The sequence below is a fragment of the Drosophila albomicans genome, chromosome 2R (genome assembly GCF_009650485.2).
Source record: "Drosophila albomicans strain 15112-1751.03 chromosome 2R, ASM965048v2, whole genome shotgun sequence".
NCBI classification, from domain to species: Eukaryota; Metazoa; Arthropoda; class Insecta; order Diptera; family Drosophilidae; genus Drosophila; species Drosophila albomicans.
The window spans coordinates 16,234,546-16,252,518 of NC_047631.2; the positions used below are offsets into that span (position 1 = coordinate 16,234,546).

Below are 17,973 nucleotides of genomic sequence, written 5' to 3' on the forward strand. Positions count from 1 at the left end.
AGATCTCACAACAATAACTTGGTTTTTCGCAATGCTAATCCAAATACTATATTCATGGGTTGCTAATTCCACTTCATACTAATGAATCAAATGTGAGCCAACCATATTAATATTAATTAAGATCACATTCAATCTTTGTGACCGCACTGTCGGAAAGATAATCGATACGCAATCGAAATGCGAATGATACTTTGCGCTGCTGGGGTCTCAGTGATAAAAGAATTTCAGGGGGTTTTACCCAACATTGATTGCTTTTGTTTATTTAAAATTATTGTTTCTGCATTTCAGTACATATGTACTCTTTACTTAAGTTTTATCGAGCGTAAAAACAAACAACGCAGATGACAAACCGACTGTAATCAGCACTTGATAAATTTCCTGGTTCAACCTAATGGAAGTTAAACGTCAAGTTTATATTTTGACATACATGTCGACGCAATACTGCTGAAACAATCGAATCAATTAGTAAATGCTCAGACGAAAGTCGATTTTGAACACCACTCTTTTAATGATATATCTACGTAAGACGATTTTGGTAGGTATCCTATGGTCTTCTTCTGGCACAAAGCTACCTCCTCACAAATTCTTAGCCATATCGGTATAGCCGTAACTAACACGACTTTTATATATATTATATATATAGATTACAAATTCCACTTCATATTAGCCACTTGGATACGGTGTTCTCTGTTGATATTATACAAACTTTGCAGCCATTGTCCTTCAATGCAACCATCTTTGCAGCCGCAGCCAATGATATTGCACGATCCATGCCCACAGTAGGTTCCCCTCCGAGCCTTGCCATGAACACAAATTGTGATCGTGCATCCTTGATTAACATTACGACCGCCAGGAACATCATTACACTTGCCTCCATCTACAGAATAGCTCACAGTTAAAGATTTGCGTCAGCATTCGCCTTGAGCTTGGCCGATATAAGCCAGGATACAAGCAAAAGTCACAATTATGGCAATTGATCTCATTGTTAACCCTCTACACTCAATGAAGTTGTATTGCAAAATGAAGTTATCCACGCACTATTTATATAGAAAAGTTTTTTTTACAACTACATTATTGTTTCCAAGTAAAAACATTTGAAATTGAGAGGCCAGTTGGTGGCTTGCGATAAGAAAGTTTCAGTGAAAGTTCCATTTACTTTTTCTGATGTGTCATATCATTTTCCCCAATGTTGATGTTTTATGATAAAATCGACTCTATTAATTAAATATACACAAGTATTTAATAAGGCATATACATTCATAGAATTTATTGAGTCAAAACCTAAACAATTTCAACAAAATTACGTGAGTAACCTTTGAATAACCACGCATTAAAAAATGAGCTTTTGAAATACGATAATAAAAAATTCTTTGTTATGAATGCCAACTCATATCGGTCACGCGCATAATCACACCTCTGTTGACATCATAGAAACTTTGCAGATATTTCCCGGTAATGCAACCTCTCTTACAGGCACAACCAAATATGTTGCACGAACCGCGTCCACAAAACGTTCCCACGGAAAAAACACTGCACGAGATGCGACTAAATTGTTGGACAAATTTGTTTTAGTTTCTTTAAGCAATAGGGGATAAATGGAATATATGGAATCTACATTGTACATTGATAAGAATGTCTCATTTCTTTTGACATTACGGGCCTTTATCTTTTAAATGTCATACACAATCGTTTCGGCTATTTCCTAGTCGGAAGGATATTTAATAACTTACATTATATTATAAAATAACTAGTGTAACAACACAATGTGCCAACAGGATAGAAAAAACTAGCTAAGAAAAAAGCCATGGAATAGGAATCTACCTTCGACCTTGGTATTTTTCTGCGTTTATACTATTTTTCAAATAAAATAATAAATTATATGTATATGTTTTTTGCTATCGATTCGCAAGAAAAAATATTTTCTTAAACTTCAGCCCTTTGTTAAGCATTAAATAACATAATTTTTTGTTTATAGCCATACCATTTATTTATTGTAATTGGTTTGTAGGTATGCAATATGTACATGATTTCATTCATGATTCTCGGAAAGATATACTCTTTTCCTTATGTATTCCAGGACATGCCTGCAATATTTATGTCCTTACCGCCATTAACACTTCGGAAACTGTTTGCCCAGTCGCCAGTAATGCATCCATTTTGGCAAGCACAGCCAAAGAGATTGCACGATCCACGTCCACAGAATGTTCCCACCTGGGGCCTACCATCGGCACATATCGTAATAGTGCATTGATTTCCGCCACTGTGTCCGCCAACATCTCCACAGCTTCCACCATTGACAGTATAACTCATAGTTAAAGACGCTCGACAGCACTCGCCTTGAGCCTGGCTGATATAGGCCAGAAAACAAGCAAAAAGGACAATTATTCCAATCGATCTCATCGTCGAATGATTTTCTACTGCCAAAGGTTGCTGAGCTACCCTCTATTTATGTGAAAAATATAAATGCTTAAATAAACTCAGGTGATTTCCCGTACTTATGAAGTCACTTCAGTCACTTGAAATTATCTGCTAAGTCTTGATGCCATTCCCAACGCTACAAAGCAAAATTAAAACAATATATAACAATTTAACACCAGTAATATTGTATATGAGTAATTCTCTGACGAATGTTGCTTGCGACCATTTTTACAGTTTAAAAAAAAACATAAATTGAAACAATTTTAAAAATAAGTGGACGTTAATCTTAATGCTTTGGTGACTTTTAGAGCTAGGATCGATTTTAGGAACTTGATCTGTTTTACGATTACATATATAAATTCGTTCATTTTATGCTGTTGCGTACGAATTTGTTGATTTTTGCAATTATCAGAACAGAAAAAAAAAAACAAAAAAAAAAATTCCAAAACCATTCTTAGTTCTAATAAAAGTAATAATTTAGAGCCTTTTCTTATTTTTAAAATTGTTTCAGGTTATGTTTTTTTTCACTGAAAAGATGGTCGCACGCGACATCCGTCAGAGAACTACCCATATATTGAAAAAGTTTTTGTTATCGGAAGATCACTAAACAATAACTACGTTTTTCGCAATGCTAATCCAATAACTCATCGGTTGTTAATCCCACATTTTCAATCATATTAATCAATCTTTGTTGCCAAACTGTCGGAAAGGTAATAGACAAGTAATCGAAATGCGAATGATACTTTGCGCTGCTGGGGTCTCAGTGAAAATAGTCAGTGGGTTTTTCCCAATATTGATTGCGTTTGCATTTCCAACGCTATTAAGTGAAATTAAAATAATGTATAACAATTAAAAATAATGTATAATAACACTATAGGAGAGTGTTAAATTGAAACAATTTTAAAAATAAGTGGACGTTAATCTTAAAGCTTTGGTGACTTTTAGAGCTAGGATCGATTTTAGGAACTTGATCTGTTTTACGATAAAATATATAAATTTGTAAGTTTTATGCTGCTGCGTACGAATTTGTTAATTTTTGCAATTATCAGAACAGAAAAAAAAAAAAAAAAAAAAAATCCAAAACCATTCTTAGTTCTAATAAAAGTAATAATTTAGAGCCTTTTTTATTTTTAAAATTGATCATCGGTTGTTAATCCCACATTTTCAATCATATTAACAAGTAAGAAAGCTACAGTCGAGTTTACTCGACCATTTTGAATAAAGAAATATATTTTGCGGTATTTTTCTCAAAATATACCGAATATACTGTAAAAAGCCTAAAATATACCAAATGGTATATTTGGTATATCTATATAGTACCGCATTCAAAATATACCATATACCAGATTGTCAGCCAAAGCAACTAAGACCCCCAGTAAGTAGGCGTTTTTGTCCATTCAAAAGTATTTCTTTAATAACTTCGATAATTTTTATCTGATCGCAACCAAATTTTCAAGAATCATTATAGCTCTATCTCTTATAGTCTCTGAGATCCAGTGTTTCAAACGGACGGACGGACAGACGGACATGTCTAGATCGTCTCGGCTGTTGACGCTGATCAAGAATATATTTACTTTATAGGGTCGGAAAGGCCTCGTTCTACCTGTTACATACATTTCCTGCCGGCACAAAGTTGTAAAACCCTTCTACCCTATGGGTAGCGGGTATAATAATCAATCTTTGCTGCCACACGGAAAGGTAATAGACAGACAGATTGACAGTAATAGATCGAAATGCATTCCCAACGGTATTAAGTGAAATTAAAATAATCTATAACAATCAAAAATAATGTATACCAATTAAAAATAATGTGTAACAATTTAATAATGTTTAGATTGAATAAGTTTTTGTTATCGGAAGATCACTAAACAATAACTAGGTTGTTCGCAATGCTAATCCAAATACTATTTGGATTTGTTAATTCCACATTTTCAATCATATTAATATTAATATAGGTCACATTCAACCTTTGTTGCCGCACTGTCGAAAAGGTAATCGCCACATAATCGAAATGCGATTGATACTTTGCGTTGCTAGGCTCTCAGTAATAAGAAAGTTTCAGTGGGTTGTACCCAACATTAATTGCATTTGTTCTGCATTTCAGTACATATGTTGCTCTTTACTTAAGTACTTTATGATACACGAGATTTTTATACCCGCTACCCATAGGGTAGAAGGGTATTATAACTTTGTGCCGACAGGAAATGTATGTAACAGGTAAAAGAAGGCATCTCCGATCCTATAAAGTATATATATTCTTGATCAGCATCAACAGCCGAGACGATTTAGACATGTCCGCCTGTGTGTCTGTCCGTATGAACACCTAGATCTCAGAGACTATAAGACTAAGACTATAATTTTTTTCGACAGCATTTGTTATGTTTGCACGCAGATCAAGTTTATTTTAAATCTTTGCCACGCCCACTTCCGCCCCCGCAAATCAATAAAATCGAATAACAAGCGTAATTTTAAAGGTAGAGTTGCGAATTTTGGTGTATACAATAATAACTATAGTAGTTATGATTCCTGAAAATGCGATCAGATAAAAATTGTCGAAGTTATTAAAGAAATACTTTTGTATGGGCAAAAACGCCTACTACAAGGGGTCTTAGTTGCTTTGGCTGACAATCTGGTGTATTGTGCCGTCTATGGTATATTTTGAATGCGGTGCTATATCGATATACCACATATACCATTTGGTTTTGTTTTGAGTATAATACCGCATAATATATTGCTTTTATCTCTCACAGTCGAATACACTCGACTGTAGCTTTCTTACTTGTTTTTAAGTATAATAATAAATAAATAATAATTAAATTACATAATTTGGTATTTATATTCAGACATACCATTTATTTATTGTCATTAGGATGTATGTATGCAATATATACTTGATTTCATTCTTGATACTCAGAAAAAAAACACACTTTTCATTATGTATTCCAGGTCATATCGAAAATATTTATGGTCCAACCATTATTAACACTACGGAAACTATTTGCCCAGTCGCCAGTAATGCAACCTTTTTTGCAGGCACAGCCAAAGAGATTACACGATCCACGTCCACAGAAGGTTCCCACCTGGGGTTTACCATCGGCACATATTGTAATTGTGCATCCTTTTTTGCCAGTGTGTCCGCCAACATCTCCACAGCTCCCACCATTGACAGTATAACTTATAGTTAATGACGCTCGACAGCACTCGCCTTGAGCCTGGCTGATATAGGCCAGAATACAAGCAAAAATGACAATTATTCCAATCGATCTCATCGTCGAACGATTTTCTACTGCCACAGGTTGATGAGCTACCCTCTATTTATGTGAAAAATATATACATATATGATATAAATTTTGCTTTGTCGCGTTTGGAATGACATCAATATTTACCAGATACTTTCAACAAAGCAAATAAACTCAAGTGATTTCATAAGTACGGAAATCAACTCTTCAAAGAAAATTAAAATTTGATCGGAAAATCAATGCTTTTCATACAAATGAATCAATTGCGCGCCAATCATATTAATATTAATAAAGATTTCATTCATTCCTTGTTGCCTCCTTATCTGAAAAGTAATCGACACGTTATCGAAATGCGAATGATACTTTGCGCTGCTAGGGTCTCAGTCATAAGAAAGTTTTACCTAACGTTTCCGCAATTTCAGTGCATATTTACTCTTTACTTAAGTTTAATCGGGCGCAAAAAGAAACAACAAACAAAGATGACCAACTGACCGACTGTTATCGGTTCAGCACTTGATAAACTTCTTTGTTTAATCTTATGTAAGTTAAACGTCAAGTTTCTATTTTGCCCTACATGTCGACGCAATACTGCTGAAACAATCGAATCAATTAGTAAATTCTCTGCCTTAAGACGATTTTGAGCACAACTGTTTTATTGATATATCTACGTAAGACGATTTTGGTATGATAGGATACATCCTTCTCCTGGCTCTAAGCTGCCTCCTCACCAATTTTCAACCATATCTGTAAAGCTGCTCTTGAGTTATAAATAGTGTATTTAACACGGCTTTCTTTTATGTAAATATAATATGTAGATATCATAAACAAAAAAAAAAAAGAAAAATTAAAATTATTGTAAATTTTGAAATTTCTTAGATGTTGATGCATGAACTATGTTATATTATGCATATTACAAGTTCCACTTCATATTGGCCACATGGATACGGTGTTCTCTGTTGATATTATAGAAACTTTGCAGCCATTGTCCTTCAATGCAACCATCTTTGCAGCCGCAGCCAATGATGTTGCACGATCCATGCCCACAGTAGGTTCCCCTCCGATCCTTGCCATGAGCACAAATTGTGATCGTGCATCCTTGATTAACATTACGGCCGCCAGCAACATTATTACATTTTACTCAATGTGGATAGTTAATGATAAAATTGAGTTTATTAATTAAAGATGCACAGATATTTAATAAGACATATACATTATTAGAATTTATTGAGTCAAAACCTATAAAGTTTAAACAAAATTATGTGAGTAACATTTGAATAACCATTAAAACTGAGCGTGCGAAATAATAAAAAATACTTTGTTATGAATTCCAACTCATATCGGTCACGCGGATATTGCGACCTCTGTTGACATCATAGAAACTTTGCAGATATTTCCCGGTAATGCAACCTCCCTTACAGGCACAACCAAATATGTTGCACGAACCACGTCCACAAAACGTTCCCACCTGAGGTCTGCCATCTGCACAAACTGTAATCGTGCATCCTTTTTTGCCACTGTGACCGCCAGCATCAGCACAATATCCTCCAATCACATTATAGGAGAGTGTTAAAGATGCTCGACAGCAGTCCGCTTGGGCAATACTGATGTATGCCAGGGAACAAGCGATAAGCAAAACTATTGCAATTCGATTCATTGTTGCAACGAGCTCTAGAGATGTTGCTTAACTACTGCAAAATAATTTCAACCGCCAACAATTTATATGAATGAAATTGTACACACACTTTGAGTCATACGCTAATATCTTATGTCTTATCTTCAGATTTATCTACCTAGCATCTTTTATATTTTTTGTATCTGCAGAAATGTTTAAATGTAATAAAATAATGAGGAAATAATATCTTTGAATTTTTGGGGCATTTCATCATACATTTATAATTCACAAATTCTACGAAGCTACAGATTCTACGAAGCTGAGCATGTAATTTAAAGCTTGTTGATGATATATGTACATATACATAAATATTTAAAGTAATGTATAGAAAGAAGTTTTGCAAATGTTAATTAGACCAAAAATATCACAAATTAATCTTACACTATCTTTACAATACCAGTTTGAAAAATGCACTAAACACATGTTTAACATCTCACATTTTTTTTTATCTCGATGACGTCATACAGCTATATAACCATATAATTGGGATTTATAACCAGAAGATAGCTGTGAGATTCTCCACATATGTGCTCGATTGCTGCAAGAAGTCAAGCCAAAGGGGTTACGCAATAATCCAGCACAAGTCGAGCCCTAATCAACCCTATTAACCCGAGTGTTCCTCTTGGGCGTCAAATTCCCATTCAAGTGACACAGTTGGAAAACGTCTTGGGGTCTGGCGAATCGATTGGTCGTCAGGGTCAAAGAAGACAGCGCAGAGCTTAGCTTATGGCCCCCAAAAAATCGAGCCCATTGTTGTCCAAAAAAGCCTTACCGGGCTTAAATTATGTCTGACATAACCGGCAAGCAAATGTGCCAAAGAGCTGCCAACGCCAAAGCGATTTGAATTTTTCACACAATTTTCCCCGTCTCGTCGCCACGTTGGCATTTTCATAAGAAGCAGCCCTTCGATGTGGGCGTGGTGGTGGCGGTGGGTTGCGGAAGGTCGAAGGTCTGTGTGGCAAGAAGTGGGGAGAGGGAAGAGGTTGGTTGCTTAACAAAGTCTTTGCTGGTTTTTTGGCACACTTTGGCTGTTGTCATTGACAGGCGGAAGACAAGCAGACAAAAGGCCCCTGACACCTTTTGTGTGTGCATGTGTTTGTGAGCGGCAAATTATAATACGAATGCGTCAGTCAGTCCCCAGCCTGCCCTTCCATCCCGTCCCCTCGCCACCCCCAGTCTTATCTGAGTCCTCTGCTTAGGCAAAGTCTGTTCTTAACAAGGCCTAAAGCACTGATGCATAACATTTAATGGGGAAATGTGCTTGCAAATTAAAAGTATTTTTAAAGTTGCTTCGCATCCAGTAAAAATAATTTAACGTTTTAGTAAAAGTGATAACATTATTTGCAACGTGAGTCACTTTATTTCATTGTCAATAACAAACAATTTGACATTTTTTTAGTGCAAGCCAAATAAGATTGTCAAAGTTTATCATTTATTTTACATCAATTTTGTGTACTAACAAAAATGTTTACAAAATTTTCCAATGACCATTATTTTATTATGTCAATAACATTGAGAATTTTAAATGCAGTAAAGTGCATTAAAGTAGACTACAAATAGAAACGTGAATCACAATTGAAATTTTTGTACAACAACTAAAAAATTGGTCAAAGTTGATCGTCTTACAAAATATTTACAAAATTGTTAAGTGACCATTTTCATATCAGAAAATTCTTCTTCAATTTCGTACTTTCGGTAAACATTGTTGTTATTTGACGAATTATTGAGACATCGAATAAATTGTCAATTTCTGTGAATTGCTTGATATTTTCATTAAATGAAAATGCAAATAATAATTATGAAGAAACTCACTCAAGATATTCACCTTGAAAGTTAACAACTTTGGCAGCTTTGTTGAAGTTAAGCTGAGGCAAGGACGAATACAATTTATGGCTGCAGCATAGATTCTTTCCTTGTTTTCTTTTGCATGTAAATAGAGCAGCGAGTAAATGTTTTTGTATGTAAATGTGCGTATCGATAAAGGGGAAAACAATCATTTCGCCATAATAAGCACTAAATATGCAGAACGCCCCCAAATACTAACTCGTTTTCATACGAAACCCAAGAAAAAAAAAAATACACATATTACATATATTGATAAATATTAGTTAAAATATGAATACATTTTTATGAGTGCATACGAATCACCCACCTGTGCAGCACACACACGCTCGACAATCGATGTGTATGTGTTAGTGTGTGGCAACAATTTGCGAAACGTTGCGTATACGTAACGAGCAGAGTAAATTGATTGCAAGACGCAATGAGGCGCGTCCTGTAAAACCACTTAAAACATGCCTCAATACATGCCATAAACTCGAACTCAGGAAGCGTCTGAATCTTTAGGGTTTCCCAAAGCAAAGACGCCACATAGCCATCCACCAAATGCAAATACAAACACACACGCATACCCATAGCGAGAGTGTGTGTCTGTGTGTGTGTGTGTGTGGGGGAAAGCTGGCGAAACCGACAAACATTTAACCGGCGGCTATGAAATTCGATAAATATCGACAAAGTTTTTGGTCGCTGGCAACGTTCGCTGACTCCTCGAGAGTCGGAACTCGAGAGTTTATTAAACACAGGATATAGCCACGGCTCAAAGGACTTGGGCGCTGACTCCGGCCATTTGAGTGGCATTCGCAAAAGGCGCAACTTTGATATAAACATGCAGTCACACGTTACCACACACACACACACACATGAAGCATCCGCTTATTTGCTCCTCCATCTCCTCTCCTGTTCCAGTGTCTGCGCAGACTTCAATTACGCGCACTTTTTACCTTCATATATGCGACGGGCCCCGAGGGATTATCGCTTACATTTTGAGTCAAGTGTGCCCGTTTATTGTGCACAAGTTGAGCTCAGTTCAAGCTGCAGATATTGTTCGCAACTGCTGCCTGAAGCTGTCCCCAATAAGCTCTATATATATATCGTATGTGTGTATGTTTGAAGCCTGTCATTCTCGCCAACTCAAGCAAGTGAAAAAGTGAAAGGCGTGTCTCCGCGCCCTGATTTGAATACGCTGCCAATGTAAATGTGAGTGTGAGTGTGTTTGTGTGTGTGTGTCATAGGCACACATCTGTCTTTGCCTGGTGCTCGAGGCTGTCTTTACTAGACTGACTTTGCTAGCACGTAAGTTATGCGACAGACTTTACATTAGCTCCCAAAAAAAAACAAGACACAAAACGAATACACGCTTTGTAAGTAAGTTTATTCAAATTGCAAAATTGAGTTGTGCGATTCCGTTTGAATTAAATAAATATGAACGGAAATATATCATATCTAAATTGTTAGTCAATTCTTAAACAATACTCGACTGAGTAATGCTCTGAAATATTTGGAGTAGAGATAAAATTTAATCATAAAATAAAATATATAATAATATAAATACACAGAATGTTTAGTAAATTTAAATGAATTGTTCACCTTATAAATTATTTCATGCTACTATTTGACGTTAAACGTTAAACATTTTTGACCTTAAGCTTCGAACCTTTTTCTGTTGCTGCTGCTTTTGCTGATATACAAATTTTCATATAGCAGGAAATCAAAATAGGCTTTGAGAATTAAATTTTAACATATTTTATGATGATCAGCAGTATAAATACTAGTAGAAGTATTACAAGCTTTGGCTTGTAAATACTTTTTATTTCTGAACTTCTTGTGAATTTATTTATTTAATAGAAATTTATAAAATCAGCAGATATATTCAAACAGGTTTGTCATACGTGCCTATATAGACAACGTAAAACTTATTAATTTTGTACATTTTTAGATTGATTTTTCTAAGCCTTTACAATGTGCTATTCGTGTTGCAACTGCCGAGGACCTTTTTGTTGTTGGCCTACTCCTCGACAATGGGAGCAACGCTTTTCAGCAAGTGAGCATCTAGTTACTCGGTAAGTAGTCGAAGAATGAGGTATTGAGACAAGCAAACATCCATAGAAATTAAAAATATAATTCTGTTCACTAGATTACATGCTTTCTTGTAAGAGAAACTACATACTAAGCTGAGTATGCCACAGCAAAGATAACATCGCTTCCTTTGAAGCATTTTATATGGTTTGAAGACGTGCACGGATATACACTAAATATGGAATTGAAAACAATTTTTATCGAACTTGGACCAAATTTATTAAGTAAATAAATTTATAATAAAATTTCAATTATTGTAATATATAGTACAGCAGTTTTTATACTCGCTACACATAGAGTAGAAGACTGCATTCACCTGATGTAATATGAGCTAGCAGGAAATTAGGATGCAGAATATGCCACTTCATTTATAAAAAACGTGTGGGTTTGTAACGCGATCGCTTTCGGCTACTTTCTAGTCCGATGGATGTAGGCAATTATTTAATAACTTGCGTACCAACTCGAACTAAAATCGAACAGGGAAGCAGCAAGGAATGTAAGCAGGGTAGAAAAAATATAGCTAAATTCAAGTAAGAAAGCTACAGTGTGCTCGACTGTAAGATATCCTCTATTAGTATTACTATTATTTAAAATATACCGAATTAGTAAACCACAAATATACTAAAAATATACCAAAGTCTTAATCTAGTAACTTTATGTAGTACTACATCAAAATATACCATTGAGTGCGAAATATACTAGATTGTTCATCCGTATACCAAATATGGTCTTCGGTATATTTTAGAATTTTTTAGTTTTCTTACTTTTGAGTACCCGTTATTATTCTGCGTTAAATAATAATAAATAATAAATAATAAAAAATAATAATGTTGAAGCGAATAATCAAAAGTATATGTATAAATTTATATTTGATATTATATTAAGAAAATGAATCTACTAGATAATCGAATAGTGAATATTAATTTACTAATTTCAAAAACGTGTATTTAATAAAGTATAAAGTATCACTTCCCACTAAAAGAAACCCAAAATGTTGTGGTTTAAAATATAATGGAATTTCAGGCGTAGTCAATGCCGTTATCGATTATCCAGAATTTGAACATAGTATAAAAAAACAACGGTTATTAGCTTGTTAAATGTTGCCCTTTAAGCTTTAGCATAAAGTGAAGGTCAATGATATGATATTTTTTCGTCAAATTTTTCAAACCTGTCAGAGAGTTGTTGATACACCCAGGGAATTCCCCAGCCCCTCGATCAACTGGTATAAATGTGTATATAAAAAATAATAAAAAAAAACACAGGACAAGAATTTTTTGATGTCAGGGACAGGCGTGACATTAGCAGCTGTCGACGCTCACGGCGTTGGATTGACGCCAGAGCAACATGAAAACACACACAGACACACAAACACATACATACACATGCACACAGAGAGACATATGCATGTGTGAATGGACAACATAAAGCTGGCATTGTGTTTGATTTTTTTGTTAGCAGAGCGAGCGAGACAGAGAGAGAGAGAGAGGGTGAGAAATATTCGTACAAATTTTCTTGCTGGTTCGTCAACTCTGACAATTTGTTTAAAGCGCCCAGCGCAGCAGCAGCAGCAGCGAGGACGAAACGACAGTGTAAACTTTTTAATTAATATCAAATATGAAACGTTGCCATAACCGAGAAAGAGAGCAACATCTCGAATAGCACCGAAATCAGTCAGAGAGAGAGTAAGAGTGAGAGTCAGGAGGAGGACAGCTGCGAAGCTGACAAAAGTGAAATCAACCAAAGCTTGTTAAAACTTTTAATTAAATTTAATTGTTGTTGTCTTGAACGCCAGCCCCTTTGTCTCCATTTTGGCCTCTCGCTCTGTTGTTGTTGTTGTTATTTTTGTTGCCTGCTGTCAGACGACGAACGCCTGTTAGTCAACTCTAGTGTATTTACAATTTATTTATATAAGCAACAATTCGAGACTCTGAAAAGATTTCATTTCATTGACAAAAACACATCAATACCATAAATAACACACACACACACACACAACTTGCAATTAACAATCAATTCAATGATGGCTTCAATGCCAGAGAAGAGTTTGTTTGGAAAATTGAATTCATACTCTCGTATAATCACATCATCGGCAGGCGTTTTTCACATTTTCAATAAATTCAATCTGCGTAAGGTTCATCAGATTTCAATGCACTAGATCAGATTTGCAATTAAGCAAAAGACTCCAACGTACAATTTGTTGTTGCACATAAATGTTGTAAAATTCTATTAGGATTCCAATAATTAAACAATGACTCCAAATTTTTATTAAACTCGTCTAATATGAATTCATTTGTTGAACAATGAAAACAAACACAACAAATCAAACATAGTATCAATTTCAAGTGTTAGTCTCTTGATTAATTAAAAATAACTATGAAAATATCGCAATTAAAATACGAAGATATTTTTACATTTTAATAAAATTTGCGTTGAATATAAAATTTCATTTAATTTAAGCGAAAATCGTACAAAAATTGTATTTATTTTTCATTTAAAAGTATAGACAGAAGTTGAATAGATTTTATAAATAAATTATTAATATATAATTAATAGAAATATAGAACTAACATATTTACAATGTCCTTATATTATATATACTACTATGGGCAAAAAGTAAGGTGAATTTTCAATTTAAACTTCGCGGGCGTAACAATTCGGCCTAATTCCTTTTTTCTTAAGTTGACAAGACTGTTGATGACATCTGGGCCAAATTTCATATAAATGTCATTATCAGAAATATATTTACGCTTGTGTTTTCCAAACGACCAAGAGTGCATTTTTCGATTTTTTACAATGTCTGAAATAAAGCATACGAAGACATTTGCATTGAATCAAAAATTAAATTTCATTTAAGCGAACAACAAAATTAATTTATGACATATAAACATTTTTTGACTAAAAAAAGTATGCACAGAAGTGGAATAGATTATATATTATAATTATTAATACCATATATAACATAAATAATGAAAATAGAAAATAAACATCTTTAATATAAAAAGCAAATTTGCAAAAAAAAGAATTCATAGAAGAATTTATTGATAAATTTCAAATTGTTTGAAAAAAGAACATTAAGAACATATTGTCTTTATATCTTTATTATATCTGCGCCTTAGTTTTTTCCCTAACTCATATATCTCTTAGATCTCAATTCCTTACCACATCTTCGACATATCTTAGTTATATATTCACCGTTTTATTAACATATCTTTACTTGTTATTTCATCACCGATATTCCCTGAACAATCTTGTGCTTAAAGCTGCTATAGATCATCTATAAAGCAACTCGAATATCTCATTTAGTTTCAGCCTTATTATGTGTTTTACTTGAATGTCAATCTATCAATATATGAGCAACAGCTGTCAGTTGGCTTGAAACATTGACGTTCATTGATACGCACATTGACCAGGTTATAAGCGGTTTATTGTGGCTCCAATGATTATTTATTGGTAGTTCGTATTTGAGGTACAAATTGGATGCAGGTGCGTGCGGTTGCTGTTCAACATTGTATATTTTCCCTTTACTTTTTTGTAATTATTTAAAAATTAATTATACGCCACATTGGAAAGTCTACCAATTCTTTTTTTATTGCACTTCTTGCCGACGTTGTCCTGCGCATTTTTATGTAGAGTATGAGAAGTTATTTACTTAAAAAGAAAATTTAAATATTTATGTGAAATTTCCTTTTGACAATTCAAGAGTTTTAATAATTTTAGTAATTTTTACAATTAGCATTTCAAAGAAAATTGATATAAAATAATTGAACTTTTTCTTCAACAAACTTTTCATCTTCTTTTTATATTTATTATTTAACTTTTTATTTATTTATTTTTTGTAAAAGTTTAATCTCCATCTGTTACTTAAATTATTTGCTTCAATAGAGTATTTTTCATTCATTCTTTTGACTCCTGATTGCATTGGAAAAAATTAAGTTGACTCTCGTGCGACGCGTCGGTTTATTTATTAAAAAATACTTTTCATTTATTAATAGTAGTACACACTGCAGCTTGCACAACAATTCTCGCCAGCACTTTTCAATTAATAAACGATGATAATAATGCTTTTGTGTATTTGTGTTCATAATTTACGATATAATACGAAGCGAAGAGAGAGAGGAAGATAGAGAGAGATAGAGCTGTGCTGCCAGGACAACGACAGGACGTGTGCTCCGTCCAGTTAGAGGGGCAGCAACAAAAACAACAATGTCAATGTCCTTCATGCCATTTCCGGAATGAGCCAAGTGAGATCGTGTGTATGTGTGTGTGTGTGTGTGTGTTTGAGACTCATAAAATTGTTGGCTATTTGAACGTTTTTGTGCTACCCAAAGCCAAGGCATTGAAAAATAAAACGCAGCAAGTGAAGCTAAGCCAACACACACACACACACACTCCCTCTCTTCTCACTCTATCTCCCTCTCTCACTTGAGAGCCAAGTTTAGAAAAGGGTGCAAAAAAATCGTAACGAAAATAGGAACGAAATCAAGCGCTTGGCTGGAATTTCATACTGTTGGCATGGCATGTCCTTTTCCCATCTGCGAGTGTGTGTGTGTGTGTTATCCTTTGACAAGCAGCATAAGTGTGCAGCATTCAGCCTGCGACTGAACCGCGTGCTAAAGCTTCCTGCTCTCCTCTGGCTGCCTTCTCTTCTTCCCTCTCTCTCTCTCGTCTGCTGTCCACGTCGATGTGTTGGCCATTTTATTATATTTGCTCGCAGACATTTTTGCTCTAATACGAAAATGGGATTTTAGGATATAAAAATTATGATAGATTACCGCTGCACACTCTACGCCACCCACCCACACACACACATACATATATATATATAGTGTGGCACAGTTGTCGTGACTTGGCTTTGTTTGGCTTCCTCATTGCACAACTGCAGCCGCAACAGCAGCAGCGCAGCTGACGTCGCCGTCGCCGTGAAAATTGTGCACGGCTTAGCTGAAGAAGAAAATCATTTGATGATAAAAGTGGCCCCTTCAATTGCTTTGTTGCTTGTTGCTTGTTGCTGTGCAGCTTGTCGACATTCCCGGCAAAAGGTTTTTATTAAATTTAAGTCACAACAACAAAAAAACGATAGCAAAAAATATAGAGAACGCGGTAAATTGTTTGCAACCAGCTGGCAAGCGGAAAATCCATCAAAGAGGCGTAATCATAATCCTTTTTTCCGATCGGAGCAACCGCATGTTATGCATTACTGGTTGCGTAAGTTCCAAAGGAAATTGCTTTATATTAAAATTCAACACTCATCCGCTTTAATACCAACTAAAAATCCAATTTAAAACAATAATATACATAAATTTACACATATTGCGTTTTAAGTATTTTAAAATTTTTTTTAGTTTATTTAACATTTTTGAACTAAGCTTTAAAAATTTATTAGCAAAATACTGCAGACATTTGATGGCGCCATCTATGCAACAAGTTACGTACTAAGCACATAGCGCAGACACAAACCACTCAGCAGCGCCATCTATTGCGAGATAAACGTAACCACTGCGATACACACCAAGTAGCGCCCCATACCTTGCACTAATTACAGGTTAAATGACTAAATACAACACAATTTCATTAATATTTAAGCAAAAATCCACATTAAGCAAATAAACAAATAAAACAACAAAAAAGCAATAATAAATGCAGGCAATAAACAGCAGTTTAACACATCTCTATCAAACATCATACAGATTATGAGTATGCGAATTATGATTAAACGTACTTAGTCACTATGTTAACACGATTATTTAACAAATTTAAATTTATATCTCCATATGTATCAGCATTTTAATTAGTGAGCTAAGCAAATATGACTTTTTCATTCAACAATTGCTGCTTTATTGTATTGTATTCTAGTTCAATGCGAATCTAACCATAAACTGAGTTGAGTTAATTAAAAGTTTTGTGCAACTTAAACGACAACTAAATGAACGGCACAACATCCAAAATGTTGAAATCACAGATTGACAATTACGATTTCTTTTTTGCGTGTGGATTAGGCGACTATTCTATACTCTGCAAAGTTAAGGAAAGGTAAAGGAATATTTATAATTATTTGTTTAGTACACATAAAACTAAAACCATGGAAAGAAAATATCAGCCAAAGCTGCCTTGGAGTTTTTAATAGGTTATCATTATTTTACTTTACTAATCACCCAAAAGCTCTCCCTCTCTCTTTCTCGCTCTCTCTGTCTATGATCCTGGCCTATGCCCTAGCATTAGGGTTCACTCAAGCGCGACGATGGTCAGTGCGTCGACAGAGTTGGAAGTTATTGTAAATAATTATGGTATATATATATAGTTATTTTTAATTAGCCGCACAGAAACATCAACAACAAAGACACAACACAACTTCCAACTTGATGCAATTTGTGACGCTTTAAGGTCATTACGATTAGCCAACTGACCAAGTTGTGGAAGTGGAATAAAACCATAGCGTCTGAACAGCAGTCTATGCTCAACTACTGAGCTCGTAAGGCTGTGCGTCCAATTAAACAGCTGTGTGGCCCCAACAGACGTGAGTCACAGTCGTGTGTTAAGCAAACGCCAGAGTTACACCGATCGCCCCTAACCTCCCCTAACGCGTCAGCACCTGTCATCGCGTGAGAAAGACAGAGAGAGCAAGAGAGGGAGCTGCTTAATTAAGCCGTCTCCCTTGCACAGCTGCCAGTCGCCTTCTCCTTTGACCACGCGACAAATTGTAACAAGTGGCCGCTGAACTGTGTTTTAGTT

General features: G+C 34.9%; 1 long non-coding RNA gene across 4 annotated transcripts; it reads left to right on the forward strand.

Annotated features, from left to right (window-relative positions):
• Window positions 1-10,894: 10,894 nt before the first annotated feature.
• On the forward strand, window positions 10,895-11,797 carry LOC117573947 (uncharacterized). 4 transcript variants are annotated; one of them, XR_007955245.1, is made up of 4 exons: window positions 10,895-11,046; window positions 11,105-11,228; window positions 11,303-11,468; window positions 11,517-11,797. It is a non-coding gene; the product is annotated as an uncharacterized LOC117573947 (long non-coding RNA). The 4 variants fall into 4 exon arrangements; XR_007955244.1 differs by having other exon boundaries at window positions 11,520-11,797; XR_004572728.2 differs by having other exon boundaries at window positions 11,542-11,797.
• Window positions 11,798-17,973: the final 6,176 nt, after the last annotated feature.